The sequence below is a fragment of the Ochotona princeps genome, chromosome 20, assembly GCF_030435755.1.
Source record: "Ochotona princeps isolate mOchPri1 chromosome 20, mOchPri1.hap1, whole genome shotgun sequence".
Classification (NCBI taxonomy): domain Eukaryota; kingdom Metazoa; phylum Chordata; class Mammalia; order Lagomorpha; family Ochotonidae; genus Ochotona; species Ochotona princeps.
In genome coordinates this window covers 9,920,804-9,940,716 of record NC_080851.1, presented here as the reverse complement: position 1 = coordinate 9,940,716, position 19,913 = coordinate 9,920,804, and positions in this window count along the sequence as shown.

The window sequence follows — 19,913 nt, the reverse complement described above, 5'->3', positions numbered from 1 at the left end:
AAGTTATGATTCACTTTGTGGAATAAAGCTAAGAGTGACAAAACATGATTTTACAGCACAGAAGGTGAAACTTAATGTACTCAAAAAAACATTATTTAAGAGACTGGGAGATTCTGAAGAAGGAATAGACTACACATAGAAAATCAGACAGTATGACAGATGCATAAGATCATGTGGTAGAAGTGAGAGTGTGAGGAAAAGGTGCTAACCTAGGTCACTTTGTAAACGAGTGGACACTGCCAGACCAAAGCTGGAGAGGAACATAATTGACCAACCAAGAAATGAAGCACTTGGGAAAGTGAAAGAGAAGGGGGAAAGAAGAATGGAGGGAGCGGTAAAGGGAGAGAGGAGCTGTGTACTGAGTGCCTTTAAAAGCTCAGACATATTTGCACAAGTCTAGAAAGCTGTACATCTTGCTCGCCTCTTCTCTGGGCTGGGTGAAGGCTGGAAGCGCTCACCTCTAGCTGACCTTGAGGCTCTGCCATCAGCTGCAAGGGAGACTGAGGCAGGGTTTAAGCTGGAACACACACACACACACACACACACACACACACACACACACACAGATGGGAGGGTGGGGAGGCAGTGTGTGGAAATACCTTTTCAAATACTAAGAGATGAACTGATTACAATAATTCGAGAAAGCATCCCTAACCATTCTACTTGACTACTAAATTAAATAAGCAGAGACCTGTGGCCGCTTGACAAAGAACACATGCTCTATAGAATGATGTCAAGAAAGTTACTCAACAAAGTACAACAAGCACAAGCATCAACAACAACAAGCTTTTAGTAAGGCTTTAAAACTATATTGAAACACTGAAAGGGAAGTATGAAAATGTACCACACCAAACAGATGCAATAAAAAATACCAAAATATGCAAAATGGAATTTACAGAAGAGGATGAGGAAAAAGAACAGAAAGGATACTTGAAGCTTGCAAGTTTGATGAAACACATTAAAACATCTGCAAAACTGAACAAGTTCTGAATAGGATGAACTTGAAGGTCACCACCCTCAGACAACTCCAATCTTTGAAATAGCAGTGCAGAAGCCGTATTTCAGGCACAGGGATGCTGAATACTAGCTATGCTGATTATAATTGGAAATCACAGAGGCCAGAAGATGAGGTATTCAAAGCAGGTAAAGAATATCTCTTAAAGATTTATTTATTTTTATTGGAAAGGTAGATTTACAAAGAAAAACAGAGACAGGAATATCTTCCTTCTGCTAGTTCACTCCTCAAGTGGCTGCAACAGCCAGAGCTGAGCTGATCCAAAGCCAGGAGCTTCTTCTGGGTTTCCCATGCAGGTGCAGGGTCCCAAGGCAGTGGGTGTCCTTGACTGCCTTCCCAGGCCACATCTTGGAGCTGAAGGGAAAGTAGAGCAGCTGGGACACAAACTGGCACCCATATGGGATCTGGGTGCATGCAAGATGAGGACTAAAAATCCAAAACCAGCAAAAAATTATCCTTCTGAAATGGTACAAATTAAGACAGTCCCATGTAAACAAAACCAGAAAAATTATCATTGTACATGAGAATTCTTCAGGTTGAGATAAAATGAAACTACACAGTAACATGTGACCAAATAACGAGCACTGATAAAGGAAATTACATCAGCACATACATGAACTGAACTGTGTCCCTCCACAGTCCACACGCTGAAACCCTGACCCCTCACGTGTCTCAGGATGTGAAGCTGCTTGGAGCTGGGATCTTTGGGAAGGTTGTGAAGGTTAAATGATGGGCACAAGGCTGAGCCCTAATCTAAGGTGACCGCTATTTATGTAAGGAGAAGGAGAGCCACCAGATGTCCACACAAGAAAAGGCCACGGGAGGGCACAGACAGAACAGCCACCTGGAAGCCAAGGAGGAGAATCCTTGGGAGAAACCAAGCCAAACCTAACATCTTGACTGCAAACTTTTTTTTTTTAGCTTCTGGTGTTTAAGCCACCTTGGGGGTGGTTTATTCCAGTGGGTGAACACAGAAGACAATATACATGTGTTCCTCGGTTTTTCAGTCTTTTCCTCTCTGTGCACAAAAGAAAACTGCATAAAATGGCAATTATATGCATATGTAAAATGATACCCAGGTGCAAACAGTAATCTTCATGACAATAATGGTACCAAGAGATCAGAGCAACGCTTTTGGGTATTACTGTATCAGTTGTAATATCTCATTCTTTATCTCTGATTTTATTAATTTGGGTCTTCTCTTTTGCCCTGCCTTTTTTTTTTTTTTTTGGTTAGTTGAGTAAATGGTCTATCAGTTTTGGTTATTTTTCAAAACATTATCTCTTTCTGGCATTGTGGTGTAGTGACAAGAGTCATTGCCCGGGACACCAGCATCCCACGTGGCCTCAGGTTCAAGGGTGTCTTTGCTTCTGATCAAATCCCTTGCAATGGCCTGGGAAAAGCAGGAGAGGATGGCCCAAGTATTTGGGTTCCTGAAACTCATGTGTGAGACTCAGATGAAGTTCCTGATTCCCCTGCCTTCAAATTGGCCAGGGGCGAGCTATTGCAGCCAACTAGGGGTTAAAACAGTAGAAGATCTGTTTCTCTCCCTTCCTCTTTGTATCTCTGACTTTCAAACAAATAAGTAAAACACTTTAAAAGGTTGTATTTATTTTGTTTGAACGGGATATTTACAGAGGAGGAAGGCCAGGGAGACTGAGACCTTCCATCTGCTGGTTCACTACCAAAATAACTGCAACAGCTGGAGTTGAGCTGATCAGAAGCCAAGAGTCACGAGCTTCTTGCAGGTCTCCCACGTGGGTGCAGGGGCCCAAGGACTTGAACCATCCTCTACTGCTTTCCCAGGCCACAGGCAGGGAGCTGGATCAGAAGCAGAGCAATTGGATATGAACTGGAGCCCCTAAGGGATGCTGGCACTGCAAGGCAAAGGATTAAGTCACCATGCCACCCCTCAGTTAATAATTTTTTTTAAAGATTTATTTTATTTTTATTTCAAAGTCAGATAATACTGAGAGGAGGAGAGATAGAGAGGAAGTGGAGCTGCTGGGATTAGAACCAGCGGCCATATGGGATCAAGGCGAGGACCTTAGCCACCAGGCCACGCTGCCGTGCCCAATAATTTTTTTTTTTAAAAAGGCTCTTCATTTCACCGATCCTTTGCACAGGTTGTTTTGGTTTCAATTTTTTTCTTCTCTAATTTTTATTATTGATTATGTGGCCTTGGTTTGTTTTTATTTTTCTAAATCCTTGAAATGCATTGCTGGATCATTCATTGCTTCCCATCCAATATCTTAATGTGGCCATTAGTTGCTATAACTTTACTCTTAGCACTGCTTTTGTCATATCCCAAAGTCTTACATGTTTTGAGGTCAAATTCATTTATTTGTAGGAATTTTTTAATTTCCCTTATGATTTCTTCTATCTGAAGCAGGTTGGTCAGTCTCCATTATTCTGGGAGAACAGGAGAAGGGTATGGGGATTCCTCAGAAAACTAGAAACATTTCTATGCTGTGATTCAACTATCCCACTTCTAGGTACGCAGTGAAAGAGAAACACTCTTTCACTGACTGGAACATCGGTCACAGTAGTCACAATATGGAATCAACTTACGTGTCCGCCAAAGGATCAATGAATAAAGAACAAGTAGGACAGACACACAATGGAATATTATTCACAACAAAAAAAAGAATAAAATCTTGACCTCTGTAACAAAACAGAAGTGGAGGTCATTATAACATATGAAAACGGCCAGACTCAGAAAGACATGTCCCAAACGTGATCTGTCACATGTGGAAGCTTAAAAAAGTCGATCCGACATTAGATCATTACTAAAGGTTGGCAAAGAGGCAGAAGACACACAGAAGGAGGTTAGACAATGGGTATCAAAACCAAGACAGAAGTAACCAAGGCTAGTGCCCCACACAGCTGTCCGCAGCTCACAGCATGTCATACCTTCTCTGTAGAGACTTGGACAAGAGAGGCTGGTAGACTGCAAGCACAAAGAAAATACAAGGAAATGGAGAGCTAATTGTGTGGCTTGATTGGTTTATGCTATGAATATATGTAGCGATAATGCACTATACTCTAAAAATGTATAAATATTAAATCAAACCTTTTTAAAAATAAAAGACTTTAAAATATTCTCATGTTGAAACATTAACAATATATAATGAAAAATCCCCAATCAAAGGCCAAAAAATAGCAAACTGGATTTTTTTTTTTTTTTTGAGATTTATTTTCTGGAAGGCAGTTACAGAGACACAGATAGGGAGGGGGCATGATTCTCCAGCTGCTGCCTCACCCTCCAGAGAGCCACACCAGCTAAAACTGGGCCGTGCTGAAGCCGGGAACCAAGAACTCTCTAGGTCTCCTGAGTGCACGCATGTGCTTGGGGCACTGGCTGCTTCCCCACCCACATTAATAGGGTGCTGCTTTACAAGTGGAGTAGTCAAGACTCAAACCGGTGCCCATACGGGATACTGCCATTGCTGACAGTATCTTAACCCCTTGTGCTAGAATGTTACCCCTGGCAGGTGGATTTTAAAAAGACATGATACAACTATATAATTCAGACAACAAGAGCCATACTTTGGGTTCAAAATTATCAATAAGTTCACAACAGAAGGGTAGAAAAAAGCATACTACAAAAACAGCAACACACACACACACAGTGAAACAGAGCAAGAGAAAACCCTGGACTGACTATACCCATATAAGACAAAATGGACTCCAAGATCAAATTTGTTACTAGACATAAAAGATATTTTCTAACAACAAGTTGGTCCCTGGATCAGGAATGTGTAACAATAAAGGCATGTATGTAAACAGACATGCAGCTAATAACCAGGCAGCTAAACAAAGCTTAAGAGAGCAACAGAAGTACCCAATGGCAGATGGAACCAGCAAACAGAAGATCAACAAGCAAAGAGAAATACTGGTAGCTAATAAGACTCACCAAACATTTGCAAGCATTCCATACAACCACAGGGTACACAATTATTTTTCTCAAGTGCTCACAGAACATTGTCCAGGATATATTAAATCTTTAAAAGTTTAAATAAATTTTAAATGGTTTAAATAATGCAAAGTATGATCTCTAGCCACAGTTGATTGACCTTAGAAATTGGTAACAGAAGGAATTTCAGAGATTTCATAATTATGTGGAAATTAAGTAACACACACTCTTAAATAATGAACAAGTCAAAGTAGAAATCAAGAAGGACAATTAGAAAGTCCTTTGAGATGAACTGAAATAAAAATGCAACATACCAAAACACTTGAAATGTGTCTGAACTAATGCATAAAGAGAAGTCTACTATAGTAAATGCCTTTATCAAACAAGGAAACTCTGTGGGAAACATACTGATTAAGATGGTGGTTCAGACTTGTTTTATGAGAAACCAACATGCACTCCTATGCTCATAGCAGCACAATCAGTAATTGCAAAAACATGGAAGCAACCAAAATGCCCATCAACAGAGGATTGGATAAGAAAGCTATGGTTCATCTACTCCATGGAATACTACTCAGCTATTAAAAAAAAACAAAATGCAGTTCTTTGTGGCCAAATGGGCCAAACTGGAAACCATAATGCTAAGGGAAATGAGCCAATCCCAAAAGGTTAAATACCACATGTTTGCCTTAATTTAAGATGATATGATGTTATGTATAACATGTTATGTTTTGAATGTTATATGTTGTGTATAAACTAAGATTGAAGTATAGGTGAGGTGGTCACAGAAGGTGACTGGGAACTCGCATTTACTTTTAACATGTTGGTTACTCATTACTATGTCAATTAATTCCATAATGATGTAAATTTTTGCTGATGGTATGTTGGAGCTTTCAATTGACTGGGATGATGCTCTGCTGGCTCTGTCTTCAGACCAGAGAGGGTATACCTAAGAAGCCGTTGGACTTGACTGGACAATAAGATGCTGGACTCTATGTTTGGTATACGCTTGCAATGGGGGAATCTCAACTGAACTTGAGCTGTGGTTATGCAACAAGGTGGAGGAATCCACCATGGTGGGAGGGTTTGGGGAGGGGTGGGGAGAACCCAAGTATCTATGTAATTGTGTCACATAATACAATGTAATTACTGAAGTTAAATAATAAATATAAAAAAAAGAAAAGAAAAAAAAAAAAAAAAAAAAAAAGATGGTGGTTCAGGGGCTGGCACGGTGGCTCAGCAGGCTAATTCTCTGCCTTGCAGCATGAGTATCCCATATAGGCACTGGTTCTAGTGCTGCCTGTTCCACTTCTGATCCAGAGCCCTGGGGGAAAAATGCAGGATGACCCAAGTGCTTGGATCCTGCCCTGCATGGAAGACTCGGCAGAGACTCCTGGCTCCCAGTTTCACACCAGCTCATCTCTGGCCATTGTGGCCACCTGGGGAATGAACCAGCACATGGAAGACCTTCTCTATAAAATCTGCCTTTCCAATAAAAATAAATAAATCTCCAAAAAAAGATAGATGCTGGTTGGGAGGCTGACATGCCCTGTCAGTGTGTGCCCTGCCATCTCAGCTCCACTGTCAAGGTCAGCTTCCTACTAGTGCACTCTCTGAGAGCCAGCGGGTGTGGGGAGTTGGAGACCTGACCGAGTTCCCAGATCCTGACTTCAGCATAACTCCACCTCAGCTGACACACACAACAAGGAGTGAACCAATGAATGGCTCTCTCTCTCTCAACCTCCCTCCCTCGTTCTCCTACTGCCCACCACTGCCTTTCAAACTGAATAATTAAATAATATAGAAAGAAAAACATCAATAACCTAACAAACTAGAACAGGCAAATGAAACTACACCCATAGGAAGCCGAAGAAATAAAATCAAGCACAAAATAAATGACAGTTCTTCGACATTACCTTCAAATCTGGCAACTGTTTAGCTAAACTGACCAAGAAAAAAAGACTGAAGACTGCAATTATTAAAATAAATAATTAAATAGTGGTTATTATTACTAATTTGAAAGAAATGAGAATGAGTACAAGGGAATACTAGGAGTTACTGTATGACAATAGATTAGATAACCAGATTGAGATAGACAAATGTTTGAAAGGGCATCAACTACTGAAACTGTTTTAAAAAGAAATAAGAAATCTGAAGGGGACATACGTAAGTAAAAAAGAAAGAAAGAACGAAAGAAAGAAAAGGAAAGAAAAGAAAAAAAGAATTAACAAAAAGGCCCCCAAGGAAAAGCCCAGATCTAGTTTTCTTTGCTTAAAAGTTCTATCATCTAGGGGCCCGGAGCGATAGCAAGGTGGTTAAAGTCCTAACCTTGAACACACCGGGATCCCATATGGATGCCAGTTCCAATCCTGGCAGCTCCACTTCCCATCCAGCTCCCTACTTGAGCCCTGGGAAAGCAGCTGAGTATGGCCCAAAGCCTTGGGACCCTGCACCCATGTGGCAGACCTGGAAAGAAGCTCCTTGCTCCTGGCTTTGGATCGGCGCAGCACTGGCCATTGCGGCCACTTGGGGAGTGAATCATGGGATGGAAGATCTTCCTCTCTCTCTCTCCTCCTCTCTGTGCATCTGCCTTTCCAATAAAAATCAATAAATCTTTTTTTAAAAGTTCTATCAACTATAAAGAAGAATTAACAGTAATCTTTTACAAAATACTCCAAAAAGAGGTACAGGAAAGAATATCTCCTAACTGAATCTGTGAGGTTGGTGTTAACCTGCTACCACACCAGGGAAATTCCTGAATAAAGCACCAGAAAACCAAACTCAACAACATATGAAAGGATTATACTACATAACCCAGTGGGATTTATCTGAGGCAGGCAAGGTTGGTTCAATATGCAAAAAACCAATACAATACAGCATATGTGTAGAACAAGTATCAAATCCATGTGGTCATCCCAAATAACACAGGAAATCTGTTTGGCAGGATTCAACACTCACAAGCTAAATACTCCAAAGACTGAAAATAAAACCCAGCCTGATCAAAGGTAAATACGAAAAATCTACAGCTAAGGCCATATTTAATGGTAAAATAACTTGGCAGGGGACACAAGTCTCTTTCTATTCACATTTGAAAGGCTGTAAGAGCTAGAACTGTTGAAGTCATGACTTTGGATTTTACTCTATCCTGATGAGACATTACTAGGTAAATTAGAAGGTCATAATTTGATCTATAATTTTAAAAATCTATCTAGCTACCACTGAGACTAGGGGATGGTGGACCAGGGGAGGTGGACAGTTGGGAACTCTGGTACAACTAGATGTTCATGGGAGACACTTGAGGAGAAAGACTATGGCATCCTATGAGAGTAGCAGTAGTGGTAGTAATAATTCTAGCAGCAGTAATTTTTAATAAAATAAGCTGAAAACAGTAAAAGTTTTCAAAATAGCTTTGAGGGGGAGGCAAGACCTAGGAGGTTGCCTGAGGAAAGGAGAAGAATCATAGGGGACTCCAACCGTTTGACAAATACAGCTGCGTCAATAGTGATGACCTACACTGAGAAAAAAGTGGGATTGGAGTTGAGGGAGACAACAGTTCTATTCAGGGCACAATGAGTTGAGATAACTATTTAACATTCATGTTGGACTGCCAAAAAGGGATTCACTTATAGACCAGAGAAGTAGTCAGGGATGGACATGGAGATTTGAAAACTATCAGCATGCAAGCAGTGTTCAAAGTCATGGGACTCAATGAGATTGATTGGGAAATCTATGTCCAGAAAAGGGAGACGAGGACGAAGCCCTGGGGCACTCACACCTTCGAGGATTCAGGTGCAGAAGAAAGTACAGATCACCATGGAGACAAAGAACAGGAAGTCAAGAGTGTGGTAGCACGTCCTCAAGAAGGCAGTAGTGATTATTCGAAGTAACTGTACTGAAAAGGAAAGCATGAGAACCCTTGGAGATCAGTCACCTTAGATGGCAGACGGCTGCTGCCTCGTTGTCTTCTCACATGGCCTCGTCTCGGTGTCCAAGGACAGACAGACCATTGGTGCCTTTGCCTCTTCCTAGAAGCACCCAAGTGCTGAGACTGTGGCTCCCCTCTTGTGACCTCATTTTGCCTTAATCACCTGCCCCAGTTCTCTAAATTGAAGACATTGGGGGATTAGCTTCAACATATAAATTTGAGGGAGACACAAATCCTTCCAAAACATCAAGCAACTCCAGGTAACTCTCTGAAGACAATTTTTATATAGGGTAGTTGAGAAACATGACAGCAATTCAAACCATATGTGGACTTGAGAGAGCTAGGGTAATTACAGGACCCAAGTCCCTGGGATATAAGGGTAACCTTTGACCAGGCTGTCTTTTTGACATGGGCCGAGGAAGTAAGTCATGGCAAGGAAAAATCCAAGAAGAGAAGTCATGTTATGGATAGGCTGGCAGTTTTCATGGATGAAGGAGAACTGAGAGTCTGCCTAATGGGACAGATTTCTGCTAACTAAAAACAAACTCCAAGTGATCAGTGAGCCAAGTGGAGAGGCTAGGTAACGAAGGGGTTCCTAGAAGGATATGTGAAGCAGCCGTTTGGAAAGGCTGGTTAACAATACAGTTAGATTTCAGAGGTGTTGAAGTTCAGATCTGTGAAACTTAGAAGAGATTGGACCAAATGGCTGTGGATCTTGTCCCAGCCATATCAGAGGCTCAGATACTGGCATAGGAGAAGCAGACAGATGGGTTTACCAAGGCCGTGACCTTGGAGGCCAAGTCCATCCAAGAAAGGGAACAAAGAACCAAGGCTATTCACAAAATGCTTAAAGAAAGAAGAGACAAAAATACAAGATACCTTGGACCATGTTTATGAAAGGGTGTGTGGAATTTTAAATTTATTACCATGTCAACTAATGCCACTATAAGTGGTAGTACATTAATTTTAAGCAACTGGTAGTGCACTAGTTTTAAGCAATCATTGATGCATTCCATATGTATTTTACACTGCAGAGTTTAAGGTAAGCTGGATATTCCAAAGACAAAAATCATGGGCAAGAGACTCTAGAATGCAATTTATGGTAACTCTCTTTCCTCACTTGTCAGCCTTTTTCATTTTGAAAGACTATTTTCCCCTCAGAGTTTAATATGTTGGATTCCAGACTGGCATCAGTATACATAAGAGGAAGTGGGATTCTACAGATGAAATTTTGCCTTGGAAATTAAACTACATCCAGTCCAAATTATGAGCTAAAATCCTGAAAATGAAAACCATTTCTAGCTTCTATGAATGCCCTAATCCTAAATTCTTCCTGAATTGTGAAGTGGAAAGTTAAATCATTTTGGTTGGAAACCTCCCTGTTCAATGGGTCCAGATTAGCACTCAGATGATGTCAGCAAATGTTACATTTTTTTCCAATTATGAAATGAATTATGGGGCGCTAGCTTAACCACAGTCAGTCATTAAATAAAACTATTTTGGCTGATACATTGTTGGTCTGCCAGAAAACACAGGTGTTTTGTTTTTAAAGAATTTTTTTAAACATTGCTCTAAGAAAAGATTGCATTGAAAATCCTTCAGCACAGCTATAAAGGAGCATAAATTAAAGTGTGATATTTGTAGATAGCTTGTGGGACAGGGGGACAGATTGTGTTTTCACATGTGAAATCAACAGTTGCTTTATGTCCGAGGATTGGAACATTTGGGCCAGGATGTAGAAGACATTGATAGATCATCATGTATATTTAAACACATCTATACGAGGAGTCTTGAGTTGAATGAAAGGCACCTTTTAAAAAACCATTTTTTTAAATCAAGAGCAAGCTTTCTGGCACTCACAATGTTAGTCCATTTTTTTTTTCTATGATCATTCCCCACAGTTTCAAGTTCTTGGTCTGAAAAAGGTGGCCTTTGTGTCCGTCAATATCCAAAAAGCCCTGCTTCTGCGGAGTGCAGCTGGAGCACTACTTTCATATGGAAGTCATTTCTTCAAAGGTAAAAGAACATGCAGTTTTTTTCTATACCTAGTCTAATAATCACAACGATACTCTCTACACATTTTGCAATTTTTTGTTAATAAATTTAAAGTTCTTTTTTTCCCCTTCAAACTACTATATTCAATTGACATGTTGCTAAGTCGTTCCTAAATGATGAAGCAGCTGCTTTCAACCGATTCATCCGAGGAATTTGGTGATCTCACCCGAACGATGACATCTTGAATCATGCATTAATGGCATGCTTCCGGAATGAAGCAGTTTTCTGTTTCAAAATGACTTTTTGCCTCTACATGTGCAAGGGAATATGAATGTCACATATCTATAACCCTCAGAGCTCAAAAAATAATGCAATAATCAGCTTCCCCTCTTGGCTACAACTATGTTATAGATGAATAACACTATTGACAAGGATATCTTAACAAATTGTGCTTAAGAATACACAAAGTTTTCATAAAGTTCATAGAAAATGCACAGAATGAGAAGCTACGCCTGGATTTCAAACATTTGGTACTAAAATAAACTTGTCTTTTAATTCAATTTTTCACAGACTTTTTGAACTTCTCTCAAATTCATCAGGGCTGAAGAACATGTTCAACGTGTTCTAAACTGGAGTCTCAGTGCGTGGATTGCCTGGTTTTATTGCAGTTTCTGAATGCTCTCATTGAAGCCTGGACATGGAAATGGAGTTCTTTGGAAAGTGTCCCCTCACCAAAAATAATTTTGGATATCTCATTTTCAAAGGCAGATACATATGGAGATTGTGCTTTAAATTCCCCAGTGTCTTAAAAACATGTTTTAATCAATAGCATATTCAGATTGTCACTAATTATTTATTCACAATGTGTGGAACCCACATGTGAAACAAAACTATTTTTTAAATACTGAAAGGACCTAAATTATTTGTAAAACAACTATTGTCTAGACAAAAGTAAAGGGTTCTGCCATGGTGTGGTACAGGAAGCTATGAATTAACCTATTAAGCTATGGATTAATTAGTGTTCAATTAAGTGTTAGGAACAATTATATTTTTATTTTATTTTAACTTTTTTGTTATGATTATCAATTTATGATACAGTTTCATTGGCTCTAGGATCTCCCTTACTCCCTCCCTAAATACCCTCCTCTCCTCACTGAGTTCCCCTGTATTATGACAATAGTGTAGCTCTTCGTAAGCAGTCATATGTCCATCATTGTGGGCATGGACAACAGCATAGAGTCTAGCATCGTACTGTCAAGATATAGTAAACAGTTTCATTGGGAGTCCATCTTTGATCTGGAAGTAGAGATGCATACTACATTGTATCCTCATATCTGGATATGATAGTCTCAACTACACAGTTACTATACATCCCCTTAAATGAAAATTCAACAACAGGAAGAAAAAAAGGGATTAAAAACTACATGAAAGCTAAATAACATGCTACTGAATGACTAATGCATCACTGAAGAAATCAAAATCAAGAATTTTCTTGAAGAAAATGATGCTGCTGTATGATCTATGAGTCTGTGAAGAATTTAATGAAAAAGTGTTTTAAAGAGATGAAAATCGAAAAAAATCCATGAGATATAGTTTCCACTGATCTTTGTTGGTGAGATGTGTCTCCTTTGGGCACCAAATAGATGGGTTTTGTTTTTTAACCCAGTCTACCTATCTATGACATTTGAATGATGAGTTTAATCCTTTTATATTCAGGGTTAATATGAACGGGTGGTAATTTGGTCCTGTCATTTTAACAATGGGTTGTTAATTTATTTAGTCTTCTATTGTTATTTTACTGGGATGTTCTTCACATTTGCCTTTCCTTTGGGTGGGTGCTATTTCACTTCTGTGTCAAGAGAACATCTTTAAGTATCATTTGCAGAGCAAGTTTGGAAGAGCCATATTCTTTTAACTTTACTGTGGAAGAATTTTATTTCATTGTCAAAGACAAAGGAAAGTTTTGCTGGGTACGTTATCCTGCGCCGACATTTTTTTGCTTTTAGAATCTGGGATATGTTGTTCCATTCTCTTCTTGCCTGTAGAGTTTCCTGTGAGAGATCTCCTGTGATTTTAATTGGCAGTCCTTTATATGTCAAGTGATTTTTTTTTTCATGTGCACATTTAAGGATCTTTTCCTTATGTTTGATTGAAGAGAGCTTGATTATCATGTGTCGTGGTAAAGATCACTTTTGGTCAAGCCTTTTGGAAGCTCTGTGCCCCTCCTGGATGTTGTTTTCTAATTCTTTCTCTAGATTAGGGAAATTTTCCTTTAATATTTCATTAAATACATTTTTAAACCCAGCTTCTCTTTCTGCACCTTCTGGGGCTCCAATAGCTCTTATATTTGGCCTATTAATAGTGTCTTTCAATTCTTGAATACTTTTTTTTAGCTTGACCCAGCTCTGCTTCCAGCTTTTTGTTTGTTTCCCCCTGGTGACAGAAATATCTTCCAATTCTTTTTCTGCTTCATACATTCTATTTTGGAGACTCTGCACTGTACTTTTCATTTGCTCCACTGTATTCTTCATTTCTGATATGTCAGCTTTCATTGATTCATTTCCTGTGTGACACATTCCTTAAATTCCTTGAATGCCTGCTTTCCATGCTTCTCATTGTTGGTAAGTTTTAAAGTCAGTGTTTTGAATTATGTATCCCCCATTTTCTCGATGTATTCTTCAGTTAACTCTGAGGTTGACAAAGGGTTTTGCTCCTTCGGAGGAGAGTCTTCAGTAATACTTACTGTGCCTTTGTCTCTTTTGCTCTTGGTCATTGTACTTCTGGTTAGCAGATTCTTCACCTTGGGGCAGGTTTCTAAGCTCTGTCACTCACAGGTCTACATTTCGATTTTATTTATTGTGGTTGGTACACGGCTCTTTGTTTGCAGTTTACTTGTGCCACGCCCTCCAGCGAGTTCCATGTCTGCGTTCTTATGTTAGATTTCCACCATGGTCTCCATTGCCGCAGCGCCTGGTTCACCACTCTCCACATCCTGTAATTCTGTGCTGAGGCTGCACCATTGTCTATACAATGTTTCTCCCTTTTCCAGTTTTGAGCAGTTCCCAGGATTAAGGAGACAGTAGGTGTCCTACATAGCGAGGTTGTTGGTGGTGCTGATCTTGCCAGAACCTGATAGCTGTTAGGTCTGAGGGTCACGTGGACCTATTCTGATTTGTACAATGCCTAAGTTGGTATTATTTTCCTGTGGGACCAGTACACTGCACTGACCTCAGTGAGTTCGCTCCCAGCTCAGTGCATGCACAGCTCACTGTCGTCCCTGCAGTCTTAACACCTTTGCCACACTGTACAAAATGATGTCTGATGTGCCATTACTGGAGTTCTTGGCCTGCTGGCCATCAGGTCTGCGAGCTACCCCGACAGATCTTGGGTGGAACTTGCAGAATGTCACATTGTTGCAGTTCACTGAGCCAGAAATGAGTTCACTCCCAGCTCAGTGCATGCTCAGTCCTGTCCCATAGTCTTTGTTTCTTTAGACAAAATGGCATCCGATTCAGCTCTAGGGGGCAGACTGGGCTATGAAATCCACCCTGTTCCCATACCACCAGTCTGGGACCTGCTGCCCTGTCTCTGTACCTGGTCAAATTAACAGACCAGCAGGATAGACAGTTCTTTGTCTGGGTTCACCTCCTGAGCTCCCAGCGAACGTCCCTTCCCACCTTGTTGCTGATAGAGTTCTGGCTGCTGGTGCAAATCAGATCATGGCTCGCTGAATGCCGCTGGGGTATAGGTCACTGCAGCACCACACAGTTGTCTGTCAGTCTCCAGGTGCCCTCCGCTGTCATTCTGTCCTCTCCGATCTCCTGGAATGTGTCCTCTCTGCTTCACACTGGTTGGTGTTTCTCTGTCTGTTTAAACGTGTCCTTACCCTATTCCGCCATCTTGATTTCTTGAACAATTATATTTAAATAAGAGGACTCAGGCCAGTGATCAGCCTTTATCCAACACTGAAGGAAAATACAGCTTTATAGACTAGTTCTACACAGCAGGAAATAAAGACATACACCTAACTCTTTTGTACCATTATTTCATTCGTTCACATTTAAATGTGGCCAACCAGTTATCAAGCATAAATATGTTGGTTAATGTATTTCAAGATTCATGTTAAATAAATGATTAACAAAAAACCATTTATATAGGCACTTAATGTAACATATACAAACACATACAGTCAGCTTTAAAAACTTCCAATGTCCCCAAAGCTGCTTAATCGCCAATGTATTGAATGCCACCATCTTCGTACTCCAGAACATTCTCCATGTGTGACAATGTTCTTGATGGAAGAAAAAATGTCTTGTATTCTCATATGTGCTTCCAGATAACGGACTTCCTTATTCTTCATTCAGGCAGGCAGGCAGGCTGTAGGGATTCCCTTGGTTCCTACTGAGCAGGGGCCGTCTCAGCAGCCTTAGGATTTGGTTGAGAAGCTGCAAAGAAACAGGGTAAAGTCCGGAAGGCTAAAGAGCTGTGATGGAGTGAACAGATGTCCTCAAAATTCTAGGAAATCGGAGCTGGTATTTGGCACAGTGGTTAAGTCAATCACCCCTAAGGACAGCTGCATCCTGTAACAGAATGCCGGGTTCTAGTCCCAGCAATGCTTGCTTCCCAACCAGCTTCTTGCTAGGACACACCCTGAGTGGTAGCAGATGATGGCTCAAGTGTTCAGATCCCCACCACCCACCTGGGAGATCTGGCTGTAGTTCCAGCCTCCCAGCTTTAGCCTGACCTGGAATGTTGTAGGCATTTGCAAAGTGAATTTAAAAAAAAAGTGTGTGTGTGTGTGTGTGTCTGCCTTTCAAATAAAAATGAAAATGAATCCTTTTTAATTCTGGGAAATCTGGGGGAGGTGAGCACACATACCTGAGGATCTGATTTGCAACTGATAAGTTCAAGGATGAGAATATTTTCACAGAAAACAATGTACAACAGGTCTCCAGGATATGTGGAGAAGCACAGTGTCACCAATGTGCTAATAGTTCCTTAAACAACTAGCAGAAGAGGAAACCAGGCCTTAAAATGCTATAAGCTACCAGGTGAATTCTCAATGTGCGAGCTCACCTATCCGTTTGATTGTTAATTGTCATGTTATTGGACAAGAACTGATCCAGTCCCACAACATAGTCCTACATGTGACGTGTCCTCTGTGCCCCAGCTCCGCAGCACTCCATTCACACACAGTCACTTCCACAAAGGTGGAAAATCTGAATGGGACTTGGGGACAACAACCCCTTGGGGGCAGTACTGCAGCCACAGCCCCAGGAGCACACCCTCCCGACTCCTCAATGCCTTGGACTGTCACTTTCACAAACAAAGATTTTCTTCTTTGTTCTAACCTCAAAGGCCTACTTCCACCCTGGTCTCCTTTTCATTTCACTCAACAAGAAAAAAACTTCAAAAATGCCTTTCAAACGAAAAAACAAATAAATCCTTAAAAAAAAGAACATGTTTGATGAATTATTTTTTTTTATTTTATTTTTATTTTGAAGGCAGATGTTACAGAAAGAAGCAGAGACACAAAGATCTTCCATCCACTGGTTCACGCGCCAAATGGCCACAATGGCCAGAACTGAGTGGATTCAAAGCTAGGAACCAGTAGCCTGTTCCATGTCTCCCATGCAGAACATAAGCCATCCTCCACTGCTTGTCCATGCTGTAATCAGAGAGCCGGCTGAGAAGTGAAGCACCTGGGACACGAACTTTTTAAAACTTTTTAAAACAGATATATCATGCTTAAAATTGTACATTCCCTAATTCTTGAGTGCACAGCTTTTCTTCCCTTGTAGTAGTTTACTAAAGTATCAGAAATTGCATCTAATGGCAGTGTAAGTGGGAGGTTTGACCTGTCAACATGGGCGATGGATCACCCAAACGAGCTTCCTTTTGTAATCCCCCTTCCCTGCCCTTCTCTATCCCTTCATCTCCAGGAAACTTCTAATTTTTTGTCTGTGTCACTAAAGATTAGTTTAGATTTTCTGGACTATTTAGCAAATAGCACATCAAGTACTCTCTTTCACATGGATTCTTTGGCCCATCACAATTATTCTGTAATTCACCCACGTTGCAGTCTGTGCATCAGCAGCTTGTTGCCTTTCATTGCGGGCTGGCAATGTGTTGTATGGATAAACCACAATTTGTTTATCCACTCACGTATTGATGCATATCATTTCCATTTTCATTATTACAAATATAACTGCAATCAATACCACATGCATGTTTATATACCATGCAGTTCCTTTTCTTTCAGGCAATCTTTTCAAAAACTTTTGACCTCTAAGTGCTATATCTCAGGATAGAATCATTAGGTGTACAAGTTGTGTGAATATTTCTAAGTAATTACCAAACTGTTCATCATAAAACAAAAACTCATCAACACTTTCCATTTCTTTTGTGAAAGATATGTTCATTTATTTGAAAGTCAGAGTTACAAAGAAAGAGAACTCATGTGTGTTGGTTCATTTCCCAGCTGGCTCTAACACCCGGGGACTAGCCAGGCAGAGGCCTGGAGCCAGGGGCACCATCAGGGCCAACCACATGAGTGCTGCAGTTCCCGACACTCGGGCCATCTTCCACTGCTCTCCCCGCCCACTGGCAGGAAGCACTGAGGCAGAGGTGGAGCCGCCGGGACATGAGATGGTGCCCATAAGGGATGCCAGCAATACAGGCAGCAATTTTGCTTGCCAGCCCCAACATTTCCATTTTTCAATTACTCATCCCTAACACTCCACACTCGCTGTTCTTCCCACAAAACCAGTGTCACCTACACTAAACCAGTATATTGAAAAGCATCATTTCCTTTACTCCCGTTTCCAAATGTGCCTACAGTGTTGCCTCACAAAGAGCATTAAATCTGCACTGTCCTGTCCACAGTCCCTATTTCAGTCCTACCACCTCATTTTTCTGAACTTCTGCAATAGCGAATACGGCAACTGTTCCAATCAGCAACAGGTGTGCCTTCCTGTGCAACAGAAGTTGGAGAGCTAAAGAATTCACTTATCTGACCCAGTGCAGTAGCCTAATGGCTAAGTCCTTACCATGTAATTGCCAGGATCCCATGTGGGCACCTATTCCTGTGTAAGCGGTCCCACTTCTCATCCAGCTCCCTGCTTGTGGCCTGGGAAAGCAGTCGAGGACAGCCTGAGACCTTGGAATCTGGTACCTGTGTGGGAGACCCAGAGGAGACTCCAGGCCCCTAGCTTCAGAATGGCTCAGTTCAGGCCATTGCAACCACTTGGGGAGTAAACCAAGGATCTTTCTATTTCTCCTTCTCTCTGTAGATCTGTTTTTCTAATGAAAATAAACGGATCGGGGGGGGGGGGGAGGGATGTGTTGTATTCATAATCATTACAAAAAAGAATTAACTTCCCAAAGTGCCCTGAATTTAAGGTCCCTTGAGTGATTTGGATTCCCTCAATCTATCGTACTCTTCTAAGACATCATTTTACAATTGATGTCAGTGGCAGGACAGGCAGGATATTAAGGCTGGACTTTGTTAGAGAGGAGGCAGCAGGTGCAGCACGGTCCTCTCTCGGTTGCTTGCACTGCCTCTGAACACCACACTGTGACACACCTCCCTCTCTGTGTTGTGATTTTACTTCCTAGAAAGACTGTTTCTCCACATTTGTTCATATGACTTCAATGAGGTGGGAAGTTTTGCATATATGTGAATTGTCAAGCAACTCTGGTATGTCAATATGCCAACCTCTGGATTTGTCAAGGTGAATATGTTGTTAATATGTTGTTGTTGTATGTTCTTTTCCTGTTGTGGAACAATTTTTGCTCATGAAAAGATGTATCAGCTCCAATCATCTGCTCATAATATAAACACAAAACGGAAGCTAACTTTTGGCAGCCAACTTCTGCTGCTATTGATCTCTCTCAAAGTCCTAGAAGCAAACCAAAAAGAAAAGTCTATGGAAATGTCTATCCACTGGTTTCCCCCAGGAATCTATTCTTTGTGGTGTCCATAGATACCCATTACAGAACAAGGAGAAACAGACATGACCAGAGGATTTTTTGGAACATAAAAAATTGATTCTTCCATCCAACTCTCTGTGACAATGAACTTGACTCTTTTCTTCCTGTGGAAAGCTAAATCTCTTAACATCCGGACACAGCATCTGTCATTTGTGAAAGGAAAATTCATTTTCCACTGAGGAGTAGACACTAGTGTGTGTGTGTGTGTGTGTGTGTGTGTGTGTACATACATATGTACATATATACACATAGTAGGAATATTTATATATACATATATATGTGTGTGTATATACATACATACATATAGTAGGAATATTTAAAACCACCTACAATCCTTTTCAAATGAGAAGCCAGGAACCCCCAAAGCAGAAAAGACAATCCTACGGTGTTCTAGCACATTTATGACATGGTCTGTCCCCTACAAGCAACTAAAGCACTATTTTCACAATGCCTGAATTTCTTTCTTTTCCAACATTTTCAATCCTGATAAAGGATCTACAAGATCCAATTTTTAATTTGCTAATTTCAGAGCAACTGGATAATGAAGAGATATGGACGGTGCAAGCAAGAGCAAAACCCACATCGGCCAAACTTGGGAACCACATTAATCTTCTTAAATAACCACGATCTTAGGTTGGAGTCTAAGAACAAAGTCTAAGAAATTATTACAGAACAATGTAATTCAATCTTTTCTTCTCTTTCTGCTGGGACAAAGGACAGATCTGCTGGTTACTACTCAATGTATTTCACATGCAGAAAAAGGCAAATCTATGACTTCTCTCATTTCATATATTCCTTGGAGCTTTCCACAAGGATTTCCAAGTATGTACTATTTCTTACCATTAGTACATAAAGTCTCTTGCTTAACCAAATAGGAAATAAACCTATTTCAGTCATACTGGTTTTATTGTCTTGTTTTGTTTTCTACCATTCTCACTACCTGATTTTGGAACTTTCTAACTACACAATTATAAAGACAAATCTCTACAAATGGAGAAATTGGCACATCAGCAAGGCTGGAGGCTTGGAACTGTAGGGACATGCAATCTATGTTCCATCGATCCCTTCCAAGT